The sequence below is a fragment of the Passer domesticus genome, chromosome 9, assembly GCF_036417665.1.
Source record: "Passer domesticus isolate bPasDom1 chromosome 9, bPasDom1.hap1, whole genome shotgun sequence".
Classification (NCBI taxonomy): domain Eukaryota; kingdom Metazoa; phylum Chordata; class Aves; order Passeriformes; family Passeridae; genus Passer; species Passer domesticus.
Genome location: NC_087482.1, coordinates 30,965,930 through 30,989,863, shown reverse-complemented (window position 1 = coordinate 30,989,863; position 23,934 = coordinate 30,965,930). Strand labels below are relative to the sequence as shown.

Sequence of the window (23,934 nt, the reverse complement as noted above, 5' to 3'; positions counted from 1 at the left end):
TGGTCCAACCTGAGCACTTGGATAATAAGCAGCAGGTCCACAATAACCTAATTTTAATCTTGCTGTCAATAACCTTTGTAATCTGTTGTTCTTAAATTGCATTTAACCACCATAAATAAATTTATTTAAAAAAAAAATCCAAATGACAGGACCAGAAACTGGTTTGCTTTTGCTGTTAACTCCACAGACATCAATAAAGTTACTCCTTATTTTCAAGTAAAATCAGCCCCAAGCTATTTAAAGTTGACACCATGTGCACAACTGAGCACTTTGTGAAATCAACAGATCAATAACTGACCTGAAAATGGTATTTAGGGGCAGAATTCTTACTTGCAGAGCTGTCCTATTGTCTCTTCCTTCAGTACCACAGAGCATGCTGACTACTTACTGTTTACACAAAACTTTCTACATTAAATGCTGAACTCTCAAATCCACCTACTTACCATATGCCATTTGTAGTATGCAAATACCAAGCTGCCTCAGGTGCTGCTGTTTTTTCAGCAAGTGACATTTTCAAGGCATCCCCACAAGAGCACGAAGATCACTTCAGCAGAATTTGGGAGTTACCATTTAGCAGATGAGACAGCAGCAATGGTTTGCACTCAGGGACTGCTCTGTGCTTGTTGGGAATGGGATGTGTGACACAGGAAAATTTGTTGGTTGAGAGAGTATTTAAAATATACACAGCTGTATTTTAAGGTTGCAAATGAGGATATTATACAGTGTACAGAACAGTGATAGGAATATTCTTGAAATCTGTGCTGCTTCTCCTAACAGATGCTATCCTTACAAAACTGAAGCCAACAAGCTCTGGATACAAATTCATACCAGTCAGTACCTGCCCCATACATACACCGAGTTACTGGTTTGGTTTATTTTGTTCCAGCTGCTTTGATAAGCATCAAGTAATATTTGATGATGTTACATATGTCATACATATGTGTTCTAAATTAAATCTGTACAAATAAAAGCCAATTTTTTATTTTTTTATTTTTTTTTAGATTAAACAGGAAATGAAGTTGCATTCTTGGCCTTCTTCAATGTAAGACTTGTCCTTTTTTGAAATATTCATCAAGCAGTCAGTTAGCTCAAGATAATGCCATATGTTCAAAGTGAGAAAGAACTTCTTCCCCAAAGAGCAATGTTAGGACTACTGGGGCTGCAGAAGGCAGAAATATTTGACTCCCTGCCAGTCTCTGAGCTCCCAGGACAGTGCTGGTCATGGCTCTGAGAACTGAGCTCCACACCAGAGCAGCTCTTTATTTTTGTTAACTTGTTCACAGCTTTCCAACTTTTCAACTCACACTATTATAAAATTTCAGCCTTCCCATCTTACTTTGGCTGCACCTTTTCCCCCAGCAGAAGTGGCTTATAAATTATATTCATCATTTTCCTGCACACTTGTAACATTCATTTTGTAGCATTAGCTTGAGTATCAGCACCCAGGGGCACTTACATTTAACAAATGAGCCAAGTTTTTATTTACAATTCATTAAGTCTTGGAAACATTTCCACTTATATTTGCCATGAATTTAGGGATCCCAGACAGAAACCTTTAAACATATCCAATCTTTCAACCCAAGATTGTGATCCATAAAGCTCCTTTTTAATCCAAAACTTGTATTTCCCTCAGCTGATATTCTGACATGTTAGTTCCAGTCACCACAACTACTTGAGGGGTGTGGAATTGACTGTACAGCTCTAAGTCAGTTAAGAGTGTGACTTCTTTTGTCCTAAGGATAGAATATAGAATATTGGATAGAATATAGAATATTAGATAGAATATAGAAAGGATATAGAGATAGAATATAACTCCAACATAGAAGCTCTGGTGTTGTAAAAAGCTCCAAACCATGGTGGGCAAAAAATCAAGGCTGATTTCCCTTGTCACCTTGGACTAACAGTGTGGCACCTGAGAGCTTAGTTCATAATCAAAGCACAGAACACACAAAATTAGCCCCAGGCACACAGGAGGCTCCACTACTCTAAAGTTTCTCAAGCGGCAAGGTGCCAGTAAATAGTGGAGCACTCTCTATTCAAGCATTTTCCTGGTGTCATAATCCCATCAAGCCTGGGATTAACCTTCTTCATGCTTAGGAGCAAAGATATCATTTCTTTTCAGTCTTGACTGGCAGCCTATGTACAGGCCACTGGACTGGACAGAGGAACTCTAAATGCTCAGCACAGCTGATTATATCACACTGCTCTAGAGTTACTCATCCTACCCCATAAAGGTTCTGCTTCCAGCTAAAAGCACATTTGTTATTAATTTTTCCAATATGACTCCTGGTAGAAAACAACCCTTTATTTCTGTTTAGATTTTTAAATAAAAAAACATCAAGCAAAAAATCCAAGACAGGAGATATGAATCTGACAGTTTTGAGATACAAGTGAAATTGACAACTTCTAGTTTAGGCCAAGGTAGAAAAATCTCCTAAATCCTATGAAATAGCCTCAGCACTACGTGTCTTTAAATGTTTTTTGACAGCCCTTATTTGATGGAATCCCATAAAACCCATTAAATTAGTACATCAGAAATCAAAAATGGCAAGAACTGTGGATAGAAATTTATTCCAAGCAAAATCCTTGGTGTTTAGATACTCTTGGCAGTGTCACAAGGATTAAAAACTGTTACATATCCAGAAACCATCACAATCTCTGGAGGTAAGGAAATGATACACAAACCACATCTCTGCTTGCCTGGCCCCAAGGCTGCTGCTGCCATCTGGGTTTGACCTGAGGTTTGAGCCATGAAAAATCCCTTCAGCACCTTTGCCTGCCTTCCTTAGAACTCTTAGATCCTCTAAGAGTTCTTTTGGTATCCATGAAAATGCATTGAAATCTTCCATTTATTGTGGCAAGGAGTTCGTGGAGGTGCTGAAAACATTCTTCCCTTTCTCTCCCTCATTACTGCTGATGATCTGTGCAGATAAAGCCACGCTGGAGATCTGGCAAAAAACCTTCTCTTTGAGGCTTAGCAAGTCCCCTCACCTGCATCATGCTTTGAGGTGCTGCTTACAGTTCTGCCTCTGCTTCACAGAAAATATTCTTTTTGTTTCCTCCCCTGGGGAGAATGCCAAAGGGCTTTGTGATAAACAAGTGTGGGTGGGAGCCTGAGGCTCTCCTCCTCGCTCCCAAGATCCAGCCCCAATCCATAGCCAGCTCTCATGTTTTATATTAAAAACATAATATTAAAATACTTTTGCAGGCTGCATCTGTTTTCAACACCCACAAGCCTGCTCCTGCCCTGATACTGCAGCCTACTGATGTGTTTCAGCTTTAGATAGAAACCATTCTAGGGAAGCAGGGCAGCAAGGTTAATGACAGCTTTGATTACTCAGGTTGAGTGAGGATGGAGTTGAGGAACTTTGTGTGTGATGGTGAGGTCTCTTGGTGTGTACTTTCACATCCAGCTGTAATCAATAAACAAGCTCAGCCTCTGGTAGTGAACACATTCATTACTGCAATGTCACAGGAGCTTCAGTGACTCTTCCAAGACCTTGCAGCACCTTCAGCAAAAATTATTTGGTTTCTTGCTCTTACTGATGCTGTTTGATGTCTTTGGGAGGGCTGGAGGGTTTCTGTCCTGGGGTAACTCTGACATTAAACAGGCCTGGACTTCTAAATCTGTCCATGATCCAACTAAAACTTTGAAATGACAAATTTTGTTTCTGTAGCTCTACTTCTTAGACATATTCCACTGAGTCTAAACATATCAGTCAATTTTTCCAGTTGCCCAGGCAGTGGTACAATTATTAGAAAGTTAATTTCAGAACCACCATGCTGAAATTATTTTTAAGAGTTATTGACCTATGCAAATGCACACTGTCAGCTTGGATTCCTTATGGGTATTGAATAGGTAGTATGTATTTTCTAAACCATGTTGACTGAATTTCATAGTCAGCCTGGACCTGGAAAAATGCCAAGAGGTGTTGTTAAAGTTGACAGGACATCAAAGATTTCTATGAGTTCTGCTATTTGTGTAATTACGTGTCAGCGCTTTTGTTTGGTGCTGATTCTTTTATTATTTACATAATAATTAAAATGGATGCTTCCTTAAGTGCAGTTTGAGAACATCATTAAAAAAGTCCATAAAAGTCCAGTCCAATAGTCCCTCTCACTAACAGTTCCTATGACTGCAGAAATGAAAACATTACAGCAGTCTGGACAGTTGTAATTAAAAATCTTCTTTGATGTTCTTTGTCAAGAAAAGTAACAGAGTTTAAACAGGAGATGAAATGCAGCAGGGGGAAAACAGGATAAAGCTGATGTCATTGTTCTAACAAAACATCCAAGTTTATGTATGCTTCCCACACAAACTCAGGAATGGGAAATTGATTTTCCCCCATATCCTAGATACTTGAGGCTGGCCCTTCTTCACCTGGGAGGTTGGACTTGATCTCCCTACCAAGCTAATTATCCTATTCTAATCCCCTTCTCAGTGCACTCCAGAATGGCTGGAAACTGCAGGATGAGAAAGGATTCCCATGACTACAGCACCTTTCCCACAGTAAGGAGTTGTTTTGCCCATGACTCTACAATCTGATTTGTTTGCTCACACTCAGATTCTACTGCAGAAATGGGGTGAGAGCAGAAGCCACAGTGGCACATTGTGCCATAGCAATTGTAGTGGGCAATCAACAGGGATCATACTTCCAGGGGTCATAAAATAGGGAATGTCAGCCTACAAAACCAGCCACAAGCTGGAAGTACTTGTACCATGATTTAAACTGCTGCCTCAATTCCCAGACCAAGTTTCAGAATGAAGATACTGAGAAAAATCCTCCTCTGCTCAGGATCAGGCTGTCAAAGTGGATCAAACAGCAGGGGACTGCCACAGGTAATGGGATTGAGTGGATTTTGTTCATTAAGGGTGCTTTCCCACAATGTTGAAGAATCTCAGCCATGTCAACTCCCTTTTATAGTCTTTTCTTAAACTCTGAGGTCTTGATATTCACAAGGAACTCCAACACAAATTCAGAAGGATAGCTAGAGCTAAAGATAGAGCAAAGCCAGCAAGTAAGGACAGTTTCACTGTTGCCTAAATTAAAAAAAAAAAAAAGAAATACCTCACAGAGAGACATTTCTTGTCTTTTTATCCTCCTCACAGCAAGAGAAGGGACAGTTCAGTTTATTCTCTTACTCTGGATTTGCACAAGGGTAAGTAACTCCAGTAACATCAGTTGAGTTATTCTGGCATGAACCCAGCATAAGCAAAAGCAAAATTTAGTCCCTTGTTTGTTCTTTGTGAGGCGCCCTTCGAAGCATCAGCCTGCTTGGAAACAATCCCGCAGCCTTCAAGAGATGAAGGCAAAAAGATCTAACTTACATAAAAAATATAAGTATGCCAAGTAAAGCTGGTATTGCTTTACATTTTACTGACTTTAAAAGATGCTGAAAGAAAATAAAAAACCCAAACCTATACACGGCCTAGTAAGAAAATACTCTTGGTGGTTGTATTCTACTGCTGAAAATGTTGCTCCATTACTTTGGGGTAAACTTTTCTTTTTTCTTAAATGGAAATCACAGTTCTTGCCAAACTACTTCATGAAGGATTAAGAGTTTTGATAGCTATTTTAAATTGCTGGATTTTATGATAGGTAAGAAAACATCTCTCTCTGAAGTTTCTTGCAGCATGGCTGTTGCAAGAATAGCAATGCAGTCATCCTCAGCGTCATGGTAAGCCCAGCACAGGCCACATTACATATTTTGTAGTCTAAAAGTAGCACAAAGTTTGTTGGTTTTGAAGTAAGGACTGAAAGAGGTAGAGAGGGACAAGTGGACCTCCTTTTGTAAAGATTTTCCACCATGGTGCCAGTCATTGCCTCAAATTCCTTTTCCAGCTTATTCTCTTAAGCAGATTTCTTTCTAAAACAAATAGGGAGAGACAGCAATGGCACTAGTGATGGATGAAGCATAAATGATCCACAAAGCCTTCCTGTTTCTCCCTGGGGATTGAGCTCATTGAACAAGTTTAATTTGCATTTACAAATATATTCCATTTGTGGGGCTCAAGAACATCCAAGTTCAGCCATGCAGTGTAACACCAGATCTTTTTTCTTCCTCTTTTCTCAAAGGAAACAGGACTAATTTGGTCACTGTCGTGGCTCTGGCTGCAATCACTCATCTAACTGCTTATTTGAGCCTATTGAGTCATCTGGACCCAAACTTCCCAAGTTTGACAGTGTATGTAAGCTGTCTCTGGAATCCAGACACTGTCTCACATGTGGATCTCCTGCGGGAACTGAAACTGCAGAAATCAGTGACCTCAATTTAAAGAACAGTACCAGTTTCCTTCATCACATCAACTGTTCTGTGTATGTCTTTGTAGAGATATTTTTACTGATATTTTGGCTAAAAAAAAAAAACTTCCTAGAGAAACAGTAGAAACTCACTATTAGCAGAATCTTGTCTTTAAAAAATTAAATTTAAAAATTGATCTTTCAAAAAAACGCAAGAAATACTTAACTGAGAAAAACAGCATACTTGAACATCTCAGAAACACAGGAGAAAACAGAGTTTTCTAATTTCATTTAGCTTACCACTGTAAATTTTCCTCCTCAGACACTGACAAAGCTTTGTAGCTGCTGCTGCTCCATGGTTCAGAGATGCACAGAGCAGCCCTGGTACAGCACAGCATCTGCCACATACCTACAGCACTGGAAAATGCAGCAACCTCAGGGGCCAGACAGTATCAACAAGTTTGCTGCAGAGATTTCCCCATACTGTGACAGTGGCATCTCTATTGTGAAAGAAGTCCTTATAGAGCACTACTCAGTGAACACCAAAGTGCAGTTCAGCACTAATGAGCTGGTTCTTGTCTCTAAAGGGTTCTGAGCTACAATCACAAAAAAAGTCAAGCAAATTTATTCAAGGGCAGGTCATTAATGCTGCTACATTTCACTAACAAAAAGTCCCCAGCACTATGGCTCTGCATTACACTGCATCTGCTCTAATTTAATCAGAAAATGCAAAAGAAACAAGAAGATAATGGTCCGTTTTAGTAGCTGCTCAAATTTCTTGATAAACATTGGCATTTTTTAACAAGCTCTTGACTGCATTTATTGGGACCTTCTGAGTTTTCAGCTGGCAGGATCTTCTAGCCTTGCAGTCACTCACAAAAAGCTCACACCCTGATAAGGAATTCTTGCCTTACCCCATATCATCAATACCATTCAAGCCCCTGAAGCTGCCATATATGAGTGGTTTAGCATATGGTGATACATTGAGGGCACAAAACCAACAGGCCATTGTGTTTCTTCCTTTACAGTTATTTATGTGAAGTACTTGCAGACCCTTACAACAGTAAGCTCTACACAAACATGCTTTTAATTATTGGAATGGAAGTATTTTTGAGACAGAAGTCTTAATTGCTCTAAGCAGGTTGCAGGTCCCCTCACAAGTCTCCCCAAGCTGATGCTGTCTCTGTACAAAAAGGATCATTAAAATGAGTTTTTTACTAAGTTGATAAATAAGCAAGAAAGGATGGCATAGAGCAGAATTGAATGTGCTTCTAAACAACACCAACAGCTTTCTCCACACAATCCCCACACCCCCTGCCAGAAGGAGACAGAGACAAAAGACAACAAAAGCTTCAGGAAAGATTCTGATCTAAATCGTTCCTGTATGCATAGCTTATAAGCTAATAGATCTATTTTTATACCTTTGAAAGGAGAAAAAACACATGGAAGACTTAAAACATTTTTACAGAATGCTAGCAGTAAACTGCTTTATTTTTCTTAATTGTGTTTACATTATCTATAATTTTTTATCACTCTCCAATCCTCAGAGATTTTAAATATAGGGTTGAGTTAGTAATTATCCAATTACAATTGTTTTGGATAATGTTTCACATACTGATACTTCACAGCATAAGAGTTGTGCTTGCTGACTTCCAAGGCTTTACATGAGAAATGGGCAAAATGCCATTGCTTTGTGTGCTCAAGTCCATTATAGTACAGGAAGATTAGAATGTGCAACTGAAAAGACAACGTGCATCTCTAATACATAGCTAAATAAAACTATAGGTAATCCCACACTCAATGCCCACTTTCCAAATATTGCTCTTTGCTCATCTGTTCTTGAAATCCAAGTCTTATTCACCAACTGGAGGAGAGATTTTGTTTTTCTCCACAGAACATAAGCACATGTAAGAAAGTTTTAATGTTTTAAACTTTTGTGCTGTGGTGATCCTAAAAATAAATAGTACATTTTGTAATAGCTTGTAGTCTTATGACAGAAGATGGAACTCACCAGGAGATTCAAAGCACAGTCATTTGAAATACTTTTCTTTTGTTCCAAACCAACACTTTTTCTTTTAAAGCAATTCTTTGGGTTGTGATGCTGAGTGTCATCCCTGCCAGCACCTTGGGCTGGAATCCTCCAACATTCATGGGGGATCAAACTGGTGCTGGTGACTTTACCTCACCTACCTTACACACACTGATTTTCACAAGGCCTTGAATTAAAGTCAGGCTTTCTCTTTTCCCCTTGGGTGCAGAGGAAAACATCTCCTCATTCCAAGTAACCTTAGGGCAAGAAAGTGAAATTTGTCCTTCCTACACAATGTGCTGTTAATTATTATCTCGAGATGTACAATTGTTATTACACCATAGATTGAAAAACCATGACAACTAATAGCACCTGAGAAAGCATTTGCCTTCAAGGTTGGTATTGTATCTAGCTCTTCAAGTCAGATTTGGTTTTTTAATGTTTGTTCTACCATTACCAAACAAGCCTCAACGCTTTCCCCGATGGATCTGTGATCCTCTTCTTGCCAGCTCTGCAGTAACTACTAACAGACCCTAACTTCAGTGATGTTCTGGCATCTGCACTGGATCAGAAAGCAGAGATACAGATTATCTGGCATTTTCTGGACATGGATGACTCCTCTGATTCAATTTCACTTCCATTAATTACTGCCTACTCCCCCACACTCATCTGCAGCTGAAATTGGAGGAGGAGCTTTCTGCAATCTTTGAACAACTGCATAACAACACATTACCAATGGTTTATTCTCAGGCAGTTTATTTCACCAGTAACTTCACCAATACCTACTACATGCACCTTACGCCTACACTGAACCTCTTTGGGCCTTGGATATTCCCTTGGTGTCCATCTGCCTCTTGTGAAATTATAAGCAGAGAGTGAAGCTGACACAAAAAACCGATTGCCTCGAGACAAGGCAGCAGCCTGGCTTGGCCTGTAATTTGTATTCTTGCACTGTTACTGCAGGATGATTGCATAGCTATTTGCCATGCCATAAAAAGGTACAAGAGACCAAGCCCTGCCCTTCTTGGTCAGTGCTGAGCCTGTAATTTGTGGTGGAAACAATCCTGGGCCAGCAGGAGGGGTGTGATGGGCCATGTTTAGGTGTTCCACGTGTGCCAATAACAGGAGCGGATGGAAATGTCACTGTGCAGGGGACAAGAAGGAGAAGGGCTGCTGGCACAGCCTGGCCCTGGCAAATCTTCCAGCTCATTAATCCTGAACTCTCAGCTCTGCTCTAAAGGCTTGTTTTCCCCAGTTATTCTGCAGTTAAACACGGCCTTGCTGTGCCCTGCACCAGGGACTGTTCAATGTCACGGAGCCGGAGCTGCTCCAAGGGAAGGGAATTTCTAAGGCATTTAATTCAGCCTAACCATCAGCGTGGTCCCTAGAAATACTTACAGAGAGCTGACAGCTAAGTACAAAGACTTTTCTTAAAGAACAGGTTTCATAACTAAGTCAAGATTCTTTCCAAAGTAATAGAAAAAATAGTGAAGCAATAGAAATAGGTAATGAGGAGCAATTTAAACGTACCTAGAAATTATTCTTGTTTCAAATAAATTAATGACCTTCCAATCACACATCCTTTTATTCATCCATGATTATAACATTTTCTTTCTTTCTTTGCTATTATATTCCTTAAAACCTTTAAAAATTAGTTGAAAGTGTTGGCAGCTGAAAGTAAATATAATTGCATGAAATTGCACATCAAGCCATCAAATATATGGGACAAATAGATATAAGTTAATGCAGTTAAATCAAAGGTAAAAGCTGTTCAGAATTCCTTTATTTTTAGTATTTTCATCTTTCTTTATTCTGTGCTTCCCTTAACAAATAAAAATAGCATGGTAAGGTGTGTGACTCTACAAAGAAAATACAATAACACGAAATACACAGCTATGCTAACTGAGGAAATGAATCAAGCAGAAAGGCAATTTATGAAGGAAGTTGAAAGGCACTAAAAACATGTCTGCTGGAAAAAAACAGACTGTGAAGAGGCAGAAAAGTGTTCCATAAATTTCATTCTGTGTCTGTGCAGAGATCACTGAAGTAGATTTTAGTCAGAGTTGTGTTTAACAAGAGAGCTGTGGAAAAGCTTGTAACCTAATTTTCTAACATGACCAAAAAATATTCAGAGGAGAGAGTATTTACTTTCTAATAAGTTCATGTTTCCGTTCATGTTATAATCAAGGCAGTGTCAGCAGTAACACAGGACAGAATCCAGAAAACAGAATTGGGTTTTCCATTCCCATAATCTTCATGAAAAATGGCTGATAGTCTCTGAGAGTCACAAGCCCTGTATTTTTGCCATGTTATTTCTTATTACCATCATTAATGCATAAAGTCTGTTAAGGGAAAAGAAAATTGCTGTGGAAGGAGGAGGGTGTCAGTACCACAAAGTACAAGCAAGCAGTGTGTTTCAGAGCAGGAAAGGACAGGAGAGAGAGTGGATGAGAATGGTAAAGCTTGTTCCATTGAAAATGGAAACACTGAACAAAATGAAGGGTGGGAATTTCTGGTCCATAGTGATCGCTTAAAAGATTAGACTATGGTTTCTAAAGTACCAGTATCAATTCACATATACTTATGGCCTAAATCAGAAGCTAAACTCTCCTGAAGTACTAGAGACCAAAGACAATACCCCAAGAGGGGCTAATCAAGTTCCAAATGTTTGAGAACAGCTCTTCTGCTATGCAGGTGTTCAACTGTACTGAAGTTTGTTGCCTTTTTTTCAAAGAAGCACTTAGAACACAGCATTCACAATGTTCTCTTTGCTCCTTTGCAAAGTAAACTTTGTTTCCCCAGGCAGTTCATCTTTCAGGCTTTGTAGCCCTTAATTGCATTTTAAGCAGATATTTGCTCTGTGATGCTCTCCGTGGTGAAACAACACACATCACGACATGTTCTCACTATGTATGAAGAAATGCTGTGCTAATGTAACCCACTGATTAGTGCCTCCACAAACAGCAAGAGGCTGTTCTCTAATGTTAAGGGGAAAGACAGGAAGAAAACTGTATGAGTGAACAACAGAGATCTTGCAGAAAGACATTAAGCCTCTTCACAGTGCTCTTGAAATAGAAAATTCAGTCACAAAGACGACAAGACATGGCTTTTAGATACTCTGAAACAAAAGGTATCTTTTGCTTGTGCACCTAGAGCTATTTGCTGTTCTACCTCCCTATCAGCTTCTCATCAAAGACTGCCTACACAAATGCTTTGATAACAATAGGATCACAGTGATAAAAGTATTCTTAATTCCAGCTCAACAGGAAACCAAAGTATGATATTAAGCAGAAACTGCAGCCCAAGTTCTGCACTCAGTGTCTGGCTCAACACTGCAACAGCTTCAGATACTCCTAGTTCACACCTTTGGAGGGGTACAAGTCAATCCATGCTCTCAAACTGGAACCTTTGCTAATAATGAGTATTTTATGGATCTGCATTGTCAGGCCAGCAAGGACAAGTCAGTTGGGAGGCACCCCAGTACTAGAAAATATCTGTGTATGAAAAACACCACAGTGAAATAAATTGTGGCATACAAGAATTGAGTTAATCTGAAATCCCAAAACAACTTCATTTCCTATAGAAGGATCTTGGAAAGATTAGTCTGTAGAGAATGAGTTAAGCCTTTGTTAGTATTTCCAAAGTGGCCTTGGCAGGGGCCCTCCAGAAGAGGGGTTAATCTGGCCCCTGTCAATTAGCTCTTACTCTATCACAATAAGCCACCTTCCACAACAAAAACTGTCCCTGCCTGACAACATAATCCAGCAATACAAGAAATGAAATGGTATTCACTACAAGCAGTTGAGCTTTTCTCAGAATCCACTGTGCTGGGTGACTTTAATTCCCTTAAATATTTAGCCAATATTGAATGAGCAACACTTTAATTCTCCAGCAGCTCAGGAGACAGTTTCCTTGTGACTGCATGAAAATACAGTGAGAGTCTCCTGTGGAAAATGGAAACTGAAACAATACCATGAACCCTCAGTAAAGCTTCATGACATATTAGCAGCAAAGTCAGTTTGAGTTGGGTCACCTGTTGTGTCCATTTGTGGCAATGAACTAATACCAGAACAACTCCAGCTGTACTGTGAAGAAGATCAGTAAAAAGATCAAGTGGGTTTTTTGATTTTTGGGTTTGTTTTTCATAGAAGTACACACAGTTTTTTGCAGTGGTGTCAACAGTCTGTATAGATCAACACTACACAAAGAGCACAGGAATGGCTGCTGAACTGAGGGGAGGGCAAGCAAGGGAACTGTCAGGGCAGCTCTGCCAACCAAGCCAGTAGCTCATGAAACTACTGTTCTCAGCAAATCTGGTATTAATACATGAAAGGCAAAAAGTAGATAATAATATTGTTCAAAACGATGGACATAAAATGTTGTCTCAATCAACATCTCCTTGGCTGTAATAGGGAGTATAAGTCTTTCCTTTTAGTTCTTAGAGAAGACTCTGGGAACTGGAATGGATTCTGCAGGTATGATGTCCTATATCATACAAAAGAGAGCAAGTAAGGGGGGGTTTTATTGTTTTTAACAGGTAAAATTCCTTTCCAACTGAGACTTTCTGTTCTTGCCTCATTTACAATGTGTAGGAATCTGATTTAAGAGGGCACAACACAAAAAAACCCCCTCATTTTAGAACACATCTCATGACCTCTCGCGCCCAAATCCACAGCCTCATCTGATCAGAAAGTAAAGACCTTGCCATATAATGTTTGATTTTGTGAAAGACAATATTCTCAGCAGAGAGGGGGATAGAAAACAGCAGCTCATCCCCATACTCTCACTAGATCTCTGGAAATAACAGGTTCTGTCTTAATCACCAACAAATCAGCCCCCGTGCATTTGGTATTATGGAAAGTTACCAACACTCCAATAATTTCTAAATTCCTAGCTTTAAAATGCCACAACCAACCACTGCACTAATTGTGTGGTCTGAGGGCCAACAGACATAATGCTTCCCCTTGGTTTTAGTTTTGCTTTTACCTCCATGTCTCCAGCTAATAGTGTTGCTGAATGTGGTTTCTGACAATAGCACTTCATCTCAGAAAACTATTATTTAAAAGCACAGTTGTGTTTTTCGTGTTCTTCCCTCCTCTGTGGATGGATTTCTGTGGAAAGCAGAACTGAAAACAGCTTTCATTTTGTTACTCAGAAAGATTTGGAACAAAGGAGAGCTTACAACACTCAAGTAAAGATACCACTTTCCCTAAAAGTTGGGTTTGGTTCTGCTTGTGTGTGTATCCCTCAAGTGGGGCTAATTTCTATCCCTTCTTACTATACTAGGAGTTTTCAGTCTTGCCCTGCTCATATTTTGACAGCAAGCAGGTGCATTATCACAAAAGTATCTCTCCAAAGAGATACAGGGTAGAGAAGAGGCCACCATCAATCCAAAAGATAATGGTGGCACAGAAATATCTCTTCTAGGAATGCTGAAGTATAAGTCTTCAGCAGGGATGACAGGGAAAGTCTTCCTCTCAAACATGAAAGAACATGAAAAGTTTCAAATGTTTTATTGGAGCTACTTTAGAACAAAAGGAAAGGTAAGAGCAAGAGAAAAATTCTCTCACCCAGACTTAAGCTGTCAGAATGGAAATTAAGAGAAGAAATCAAAGAAAAAATACTCTGTGATAACATCATATGACTCACAAGCTTTAACAAACTCCCTTCAGAAATACTGTTAGGCAGAGTAAAAGCTCCCTTGTCTTCCTCTTTTCCATTTACACATCCCAAGATTTGCTGTGAAAGGAAACACCGATATTTTCTTCCAAATCTTTAGGGAGAAACAGCTTCATGTTTTTGCAGCTGCACTTGCCAGAATGCTGTTCCCACCAGTCCCTTGGCTCTTTCCTCAAATGTCCCATAGTTCACATTCCTTCAAGGGTAACTGTCAAATCCTCATATTAGTCCCCAGGACACAGAGAAATAATCCCTGTCTTAAAAGACTTCAAATGATTTTCCTATTTTGCAGTCAGTACAGCTCCTTCTATATAACCCTGCCAAAAAAACCCAACACAGCACCGACCAAGCCAAAAATATGAAGTTTTTTGTGGGTTTTTTTGTTTTTTTTTTTTTTTTTTTTTTTTTTTTTTTTTCTCTTTCAGGACCCAGAAGCTGTCAAAGGCATACACAGTCTGTTCAAAGCAGCAGTTTTGCCTAAAATTTAGATGTTGCCCACCTGTATCTGTGTTGGGGGCTTTTAGAAGTTCCTACACAAAGCCCAGAGCATCAGAACAAACCTCAGCACCTGAGAACACTTTGCTTTGCTCTCCTTGGCAATGTTAGTGTGTTTATCCTGTCAGTGCTCACCCCAGAAGACTGAACTTCATTAAGGAGAGACAAAACAGCCACCCAGGCCAGGTATCTCTCTCATGTCTTTTCCTTGACTCTGCCCACATAAGCAATCACATCCAGTACAAGGTTAAGAATAGGAATATAATGGGTAAAATTTAAGGGTGGAAGTAGGAATATTACAAGATGACAGCAAGTAAAACACGTCTACTTCAGTTATTTCCTCTTGTAGTCCTCTTCAGTTATTTCCTCTTGAATCATTTACCATTAAAGGATGGTGAAAAAAATACCTGTTACCCTGCACGTGAAGTTAACTAGGGTTAATCTCTAATGCCTGCCTAACACACTGACAACTGTACAGACATGCTGACATCTAAAAAAGACTTGTTCACTATGCTGACCTACACTATATATAGGTTTGTGAAAATGAATTAGTATTTTTCAGCAATTAAGACTACACACAGCAATGCTATGCAAAGAACAATAATGCTCTTCATCACAAGTCTGTCTGCTGGAAATAAAAAACAGTTAAAAACAGCATCCAGATTGTGCTGAAGTCTTTTAGAAAATCTCACTGGCTAACATTTGACTGACAAATAAAAACTTAGAAACCAAACCAGCCTTGTTTGCCTCTGCACCATTGACCTGCACATGATGTGGTTCAGTAGCACAGGGCACGGGACGTGCTGGCAGCCTCAAAGCAGGTGCCAGGCAGGAATAGTGCTCCTGAGGCAGAGAACTTCCCTCAGTGCCTCACAGGTACTGCAACCAAAATAGTGCACTCAGTATTTATAGCCCCACAGAGCACTCCGAAGGGTTTAGTCATCAGCGTGTGACATGGACACACCCCTCAAGGGCTAAAAGTGAAAAACTGTTCAGGACTCCTGACCCGGATCTGCTGAGTGAGGTACCTGCTCTCCACATTTTATTAGCTCCAGGTTTCCCTGCAGTTGTTTACCCAGTGACATCTGAGCCTCCCCCTTAACCACATGCCTGGGCAGAGCTAATGATTTCATGATTAATCTGCATAACCCTTGACTCGAAACAACTTTTGTCATCTCTTGACAAGAGCAGTTGATAAAACTGCTTTTCCAGCCCCTCCAACACACAGCAAGTCACGCAAAATAAATTCTTAAGAGGCAGGAGGGCAAGGTCATTTGAGCCCTTTGTATCACTTGGTTCTAAGTGTGTGTATATTCAAATCAGCAGAAAACACTTTCTTCAAAAAGAAAGTGAAACAAGCAAGTCATCTTTGCTTTAAATAAATGGCAGCAGGTGAAATACCTGGCAAAACGTACAAAAATTATTCTTCAAATGGTAATGAAGCCTGAGTTTTATACGGAATCATTTACCAAACCAGGTTTTAGCATAATCAAAAGGCTTTAAAAAATAAAAATCCCAGCCAGTGGAATCCCTCAACCCATTTTTAAGCTTTTCCATAAAACTCATGGGGGACTTCTCAGCTTCTTGCCAACACAGACTGCATTCATCTGAGCTTTTCACTGTTCTTTGAAAGGGTACACCAAGATAAGATTTCCAAGAAACCACAGCTGGTGTGTTCACAAATGAACAACCCAAGCACATATAAAGAGAAAGATTCCTTTTAATCCCTTGCATGAGATCTATTTCCTTGTTTGTTAGTGAAATACACAGATCTCAGCTTTTGTAAAAATGTATACACCATGCCTGAAAGTGATGGTATCAGAAATGCCACTGCTCAGCTGCAATTAACTGTGATTTCCACTGCCCAAAAGCATCTTGAGGATAAGTGCTCCACATCCTGTTTTGATTGCCTTGCCTGTTTCTGTGCCCATGGATAAAAAACACTGAAGAGCAGCATGGGGAAAAGCAAGAAAAATCCAAAACAAATTCTGAATAAGAAAAGAGAGTCATCACGTATTTCCCTAGAATATTCACATTTTTCATTTGCTTCTCATGCTGTAGAAAAAAGATTAAAGTAGAACTAAAGAAAGCAGCATGTAATTTGCAGCAGTTGTATTAGCAAAAAAAAATTATTTCTAAGCATCTCTTTACCCAGCCACTACTTCCACACAGTGGTACTGCAGAACAGCTTTAAACCAGGACAGTAAAATGGAAAAGTACATAATACAACTAAGGATTGCCCCAAAACCTCTTGATTACTTTCCTGGGCATTGCTTTCTTCAAAAGTATCAGAAGACCCCAAGATAAAGATGTAAGATAGGGTGATACAACACTAGAAAGGCACACATTTGGTATACTAAATACATTTTCTGGCAACTCACCTCAAACGGAAAGAGAAACAGAGTAAGAATATAAATGAACAAAGCCTATTCCCTTCTGGAGATAATTCTGATTTTATTTCTAAATGGCTAAACTGCTTAACTTTGTGAATTTGTATTTTTACTGCTGACAGATGGAGCTGACGTCACTAACAAGGAAGGCTTAAGAATTCACTTTTAGGTGTTTATTTTCATAAATTATTTAGCCAGAAGGCTGTTGCACTGAATTTGCAACTGTGCAAAAAGATCCAGACAATATTTAATTTTGAATCCCTTTATAGCCTGCACACACCAAAATGCATTCTATAAAAATTAATAAATTTTTAACCAAGTGTCTTCTTGCTACTTAATTCTGATACACACATTTAAATTCTAGTTGCTGCCCAAAAAAACTGAATATTTATTTAGAAATGAACTGTCTTTGAACTCACAATGGCCAGAAAGGTTTTCTGGCCATTGCTCCAGTCAGAACAGTGTCAAAAGGGCACAGACTTAAAGAATCTTTTCCCACAAGGTGTGTCCCTTCCTGGGCTGTCATCTGACAGACACTGAAAAACACCCAGTGACCACAGAAGAGAATAGCTTAAGGGACAAAGGTGACAGCTGTACAAACATATTTCCAATGCCAGGTTTATGCAGGGCAGTGAAATGCTTGGTTCTTAGCCTTCTGAAACCATCATATATAAAGTCTCCCAAAATGTTTCCAAGAAAAGTCAAAGGCATAGAGCTCCAAAATGTGACTTCACAGAAAGGCAAACATCTTGTAAAATGAACAAGTCAGATTTTGCCTGAGGCAAATTTTACAGAAACCTCCTGACACTGCTTAAAAGGCTGGTTTGGTTTTGCTTTCTGAGTTTCTACCTCTTGGCTCTTGCTTGCAAATGCTCAGGCAGATCTTAGTTTTAGCCTTCAAATTACAAAGTGTCCATGGTGTGTTTGACACAGCTCCAGGACAGCGATGTCACACAGGCTGCCCTGAGCTGCACAATGTCCTGGCACCAGCCTCTGCCAGGACACAGCCTGCCACTCCTCTCCTGCAGGGACTCAGAGCAGTCAGAAAAGAAGATGTAACCTAGAAGGGTGAAGCTTTGCCTGGTGTACAAGGGAAAATAAATTCATTACAAAAAACAGAAGGAATTAATTCAGTGCACTAATGGGGAGTCGCTTTAGCACCTCTCTCTTCCAATAATAAAGAAATAGCTGAGGAGTTAGAAAGAGGTGAGGCCAAAAAAGACCCTGATTTCCTTGTTTATCAGTGATGTGCATTAAAGTTTGTCTTACAGCAAGATTTTTGTGGAAGCCAATTGCTTAAAGAGGTCTGCAAGTAAGAGGAGAGATTTTTCACCCATCTGAATAGAAACCAACATCATCCCCCTTTACTTATTTTACCTTAAAGAGCTCCAGGTTGTCTATGAACTTGACTATAGGAACAGAACTGGAGCAAATACTCCTGCTGCCTTCCACTGAAACAGTCCAGGACAATTCATGGGTATTCACTCAGTATTACTGAGGCTGATGCAAACAACAAGAACATACAGCATAGCACTGGACCACGACTCTGTGGCTCTACTGCTGGGTTTTCCTGATGTTGTTTAAAGCAGTGCAATTCACTTAAAGAGGAAAAACATGAAGATTTGAACAGAAAACAAGGTACGCAGCTAAGCTGGTCAGGAATACTTTGATGAAATAACAAATAATACTTTTATCCTGATGTGGGAAAAACCTCTTCTGTCTGAATGATGGCCACTAGCGAGGGTCACTGCAGCACCACCAGAGCATCAGCAGCAGCCTGAAACAGCCAGCAGCAGTGCCAAGAAAAGACATTTTCTTGTACAGGAAGCACAGGCATAAAGAAGCCTCACAGAAATGTGAGAAGTGTGAATTGCAGAGTTGTTGGGGCTGTGCCAGCCTGTGCTCAGGCACAAGGGTGTGGCTGCAGTGGCATGGCCAGAGCACTCTGGACACAGTGGGCAGCAGGGGAGCAGTGCAGGTACGAAGCTGCAGCTGTGAATCTGCTCAGCAGTGTCAGCATTCACCTGCACAACTTGTTCCTCACCTCAGGTCAGGCCTCTGAACATTCCTCATTTCAGAATGTGCCCCATTAAATGTGGCATGAGTGTTTCTCAGGTGAGAGGAAGCTTTAAGACTTGCAAGTTTTAACGTTTGGCAAATCTTCCAGATTTCTCAGCTGAAGGAATAAACAAAATGTAAATATCAACTTACCTGATAGTAAGAGGTGTTTTCCTGTAGTTGTCACATTGCTTGCATTGCTCCTGAGTCACAGTACGAAAACCCCTTGACAGAAGAATCAGGTCAATGGGAGTATCCACATGAAACCAGGAACATTAATAATAAGAAAAAAATAATATTTACACCTGAGTCAGCATTAACCAAACTGAATCACAGTTAGACAAACAAGGAAGTTAGGAAACTCTCTCTAACAGGTATTTTGTTTGGGGATTTCCTCTTCCATATGACTTGAGCTATTTTAAACCAGTTTTTGTTACAGAAGCTGAAAAAGGAAAAATGACAGGAAATCAAATATTCTTCAAAATTAAGTATTAAATTAGTAGTATTAAATGACACTGTCCTCTAAATCCACTCTCTTGACTGTTGACATACAGAGTGATAAATTACTTTCACAATTCCTTATTTGGCACATAATGAACATACATTTATGAACATACATGGCTAGGAGAGTTTGCCCAGTATGCACATTATAATATTATTTGTGTGTTCACATTAATGAACCCCCAAGTTTCTAGAAATTACAAAAACACTTACTCTGCTGATAAAGAAAACTTACATCCAGATAATATAAATTTAACTGCTCAAGGTATATTGACTTGCACTTTAAAAGGTTTCCAATGCACTTTGAGGAAGACAGGGGGGTCTATTTCACTGCTGGTGTAGAGGACAGTTCATGGCTCTTGTAGCAGAAAAAATTTTGTTACAGAAATATTGAAGCTGGTGACAGAAGGATTCACCCCAGAGAAACCACAAGAAAGGAGAATCAGGACATTAACACTGCTCAGTCCTCTGTGAGGAATGCTGGTATATAACTTGCATTATTTTATCCTATTTACTGTGAAACCATCAGAGGACTCTAATCCCAATTGCATACTGTGTCTTTGCTTTAGTTGATGCTCACACTTATCCTCTACACATTAGGCTAAAATACATGGTTTTTTCTCCACTCAGTGGTTCATCACTTCGGCTCAGCACTGACCACTTTACAGACAGTGGTTTTCAAAAGCAGTTGCACTGCATTGTTGAAATCAAAGGACGGAACTGTCATAACACCACTAAAACTCCTCCAACACCTTCAGCACCTTAAATCTACATTTTGGTCTCTGGTCCACTGCACTGTACAGAGCTTTACATCTATTTTCCTACATTAGGAAACCTCCACTTGGTCATGACATCTTGCTACTAAGTTTTTATGGCAATAATTAGAAGTCGTGCTCAATTTCATGACTGAGTTCTTTTCATTAAAATTAAACATTTCTAACCGAACACATTAATCCTTCTTGAACAAGGGTGTCCATGCACAGGAACAGAAGAAAATACAAAGCTTTCATGGCAATTTAGCCAGATGGAATACAGAAAATATGGTTATTAATTTTAATCTGACTGAAGTTCACAGAGCATTCCTGCCAACCCTCAACACTGAAAGGAAAGAATAAATAATTTCCCTACTGACTTCTGCTTTAATAGGATATAGAAACCAGATGAAAACATTGATTTTTATAATCACTGGGCTAATCAACCATTTCTGGCAGACTCCATAGCAAGTGAAGGACTATAAAAGAATATTTTAATCTTCTCTGAAAAGTGTATGGTGAGAAGAAATGAGATTTTTCGTGACTCACTGATATTTGTGTAACATTAAGTAAATTTTGTCTAGGCGACACTTAGGAAAAAGAAAGCTTTTGTTATTCCAATCCTTTATCTTTTAAATGGAACTATGAGAATTATCCATCATTCACACTCAATTTATTCTTCAAGAATCCTAGAGCTGCACTTCCAGTACTAAGGACTCTAAAGTAAGCACATGGACAGATCACAGGTAATGAAAAGAAAAAAGAAATCACAGATCCTTTTGAAAGCCTTTCCATGTAAAAGACCCAATGATTTGCATTAGTGATGTCCAAGCCTGTGATGTTACTGCAGAATATTCTGAGTTTTAAAGAAAAAAGAAATTACTGAAAGAAATTGCTTCCTTGCCTGGAAGAAGCATTTCAAATATCCAACCAGCAAAATCCATTAAGGAAGGGCCATAAAGGTACTCTCAGATCATTCTGGCTTGAGCTGGAGTTTCTCTGCCCTGGTCTGTAGATTGATCCCAAATCTCTCTCTATACCATTATGAAGATATTGACGCAAACTTTCCTTCTCACTTTCCTCCCTCACCCATTATGGTCAATCATCTGTTCTCTTATCACAGGACATCCTTCCCTTTTTATTTGTGTGAGCCTCTTACACAGAGATTTTCGTCTCCAGTTCCAGAAGCTGTAATATTAACATGCCCACTCCATGCCATTCATTATCTTCATTACTCAGCCTCACATTCTACTTTCCTGCCCCCTTACAGTTGTCACATCTTTCCAAGTCACAGGATTTCAATTTACACAGGATTGGGTGAAAAGGGCTCCTTTCAGGCACAACTACAGCAAAGACCAAAAACTGCCACAGATGTCTTCCTCCCAAAAACTTAGGTGTCAAATTCAAATGATTACAAGAGAATGCCACAAAAACTTTCTACCTAACACATCTGCAGGATAAAAGTTGCCAAACACACTCCAAAAATTCAGAAAATAAAGAATCCTCTGCTTTTCATAATTATTTTAGTCTTGGTTTCTAATAATTTGAACGGTAAAATTATAATCTGTGATGTTGTGCCTGTTTCAAGCAGAACCTTCAGTCATTTGGCAAGAGCCAAATACCACAGGGAAGAATCACACAATAAAAATATGACCTCCAAAAATCTGTAAAGGCTCACTAAGTTTGAATGTAACATCATTAAACATTCTGGGGTTTTTTCACCTTTGCTATTTCAAATGTATTTCTTTTGCTTACAGTAAGGCACAAACAGAAAATGAAAGGGTCCACATGAGTGGTTGGGAAACTAAGTGTACTCTGCAAAGAACATAATAGGATTAGGAAAACAGTAGCACTTCTTGTTAAATAGGGAGCAAGGAGACTGTTTATGAGGTTTGGGGTTACTTGATCTATTCAGGAAAGCGTCTTAGACAGCAGCAGCTGATCACAAGCGGAAGGTGTGAGGCATAAGAGCACATAAAACATGCCCTGAGCACAAGAAGGAACAATACATTCCTTTCATCTCTTCTGTGCTCTACTCTAAGAAAAGATTAATATTACAACAACTATTGCAAACTGAGTAAAAGAAAATATTTATCCTATTCTCCAGAACTTTACTCAGTAACTAAGGGAAAAAAACAGTAACAGAATCACCAAAAGTTTGGTAAAGGACACAGGACAAGGAAAAGAAGGGCAATAATATGGACGCAAAAGGATTTTCACATTTAAATAAGATTCAGCCTCGTGAATCATTAACATTTCCATCTCACACGGAGTTATCTCAAGACATCTAACTGCTCTGATGTTCTTTAAATGGGACATAAATACAATTCCTTCTATTACATTTCTGCTGCCAAAGACTACTTTTGTGGCTGCTTTGGTTTTCTGTTGTTTTGCACTTTCCCCCCTGCAGTTACATTTTCAACAACTACATAAAGCAGCTTTCCATTCTCAGAAAACAGCAGAATTTTAAGCCTAATCAGTCCGTGAGACAAAGATAAGCATCTTCTGCTTCATGATGGAAATCAATCTGATTTTGCAATTGATGATTTGTAAAGCTACACGCCAAGTGATGAAACCTGACACCCTGGACAAGCACCAGCTCCTGACAGAGTAAACAAACTTCAACAGCCACGGAACTGAACCCTGCGCTGCTTCCATTTGCCATCCAACTTCCTTGTGGATAAAAGCACCAAATAGATTGTAATACATGCCTGAGCACCGCTGGTTTAGATCATTTTCTACAAAGCATCTCACTTTAGATGTTTCACTTATAATGCAAATAAACAACAAAAGAAGGTCACTTACACATGACCTTTTGTCTAAAGACGGGGTTTGCCCTTGCCAAGAACTCCATTCCTCCAAACCCCCTGGGGACTCTGTGCATGAATGATTTTGCATCTGAAGTTCCTTACCTGTACTTCACCTACATCCGAGCTAACAAAACACCGAAGCTTGGTAAGTTACTTTGGATTCCAACACTTGGAAGTGAAGTTGCAGCTGAAGTGGACAGTGACAGAGTGCACTGCTGCTCTCTATCCCGGTTTTCCCCAGTGCAGAAAGGATTTGTTCCTCACTGAGGAATGATGACCCTGAAAGCGAAACCTGAGCACTGACTTTCAGCTCTTCACCTGAGTGCTCTGCAACGTTGTCAAAAAATGGGGTTTCAACACTGTCATAGTGACACTGACCTCCCTTCCTTAAAGGTGTGCTTTCCAAACTCTCTCCTGTATCATGCAGCTGCTGGACTTCAAGCCTGGGAGCCCTGGTGTTTCAGGACTCCACCTAACACTAACTGAATTTCATCAGAACTATTTTTGGAACAGTAAGCAGTCCAAGACATAGTCTGAAATCACCAAAGTTGTAAGTGACAGATCATTTATCAGTAATAAGCTGAAGACAAAGCCACAGGAGTACAGACACATGAGTGCCCTGTCTATTCTTGCACTCTACAGTACTTAACAGATTTCACTAATAAAAGCAGATTATAACAACTAAATATATGCAATCCCTTTAATGAAAATATAACCAGAAAATGTTAAATTATTTTATGCTATATATGCAAAGATCCCCCACATGTAGGAAGCTATTCTGCAAAGCAAGTTTATTGGAAACCAGACAGCACATCCTGCAAGCCTGGGCTCTATGGATGAACACGACCCAACAGCAGCAGCCCCAAACTGGAGCAATTTCAGCCATCCCAGACCCGGGTGTGGCTTCTTTATCTTTCCAGTTCATTCTGCTTGCCCTGCAGCTGAACTTAGCCTATTAATATATAACACTAAGGAAAG

General features: G+C 39.5%; 1 long non-coding RNA gene across 2 annotated transcripts in view; it reads right to left on the bottom strand.

The window, feature by feature from the left end:
• Positions 1-2,931: 2,931 nt before the first annotated feature.
• LOC135307860 (uncharacterized) overlaps positions 2,932-23,934 on the bottom strand; it is a 33,074-nt gene continuing 12,071 nt past the window's right edge. The window contains exons 5-6 of one of the 2 annotated variants that reach the window (XR_010368470.1): positions 19,047-19,118; positions 2,932-3,911 (exon numbers count right to left, since the gene is read on the bottom strand). This is a non-coding gene — a long non-coding RNA (uncharacterized LOC135307860). The other variant, XR_010368471.1, reaches the window with a different exon arrangement.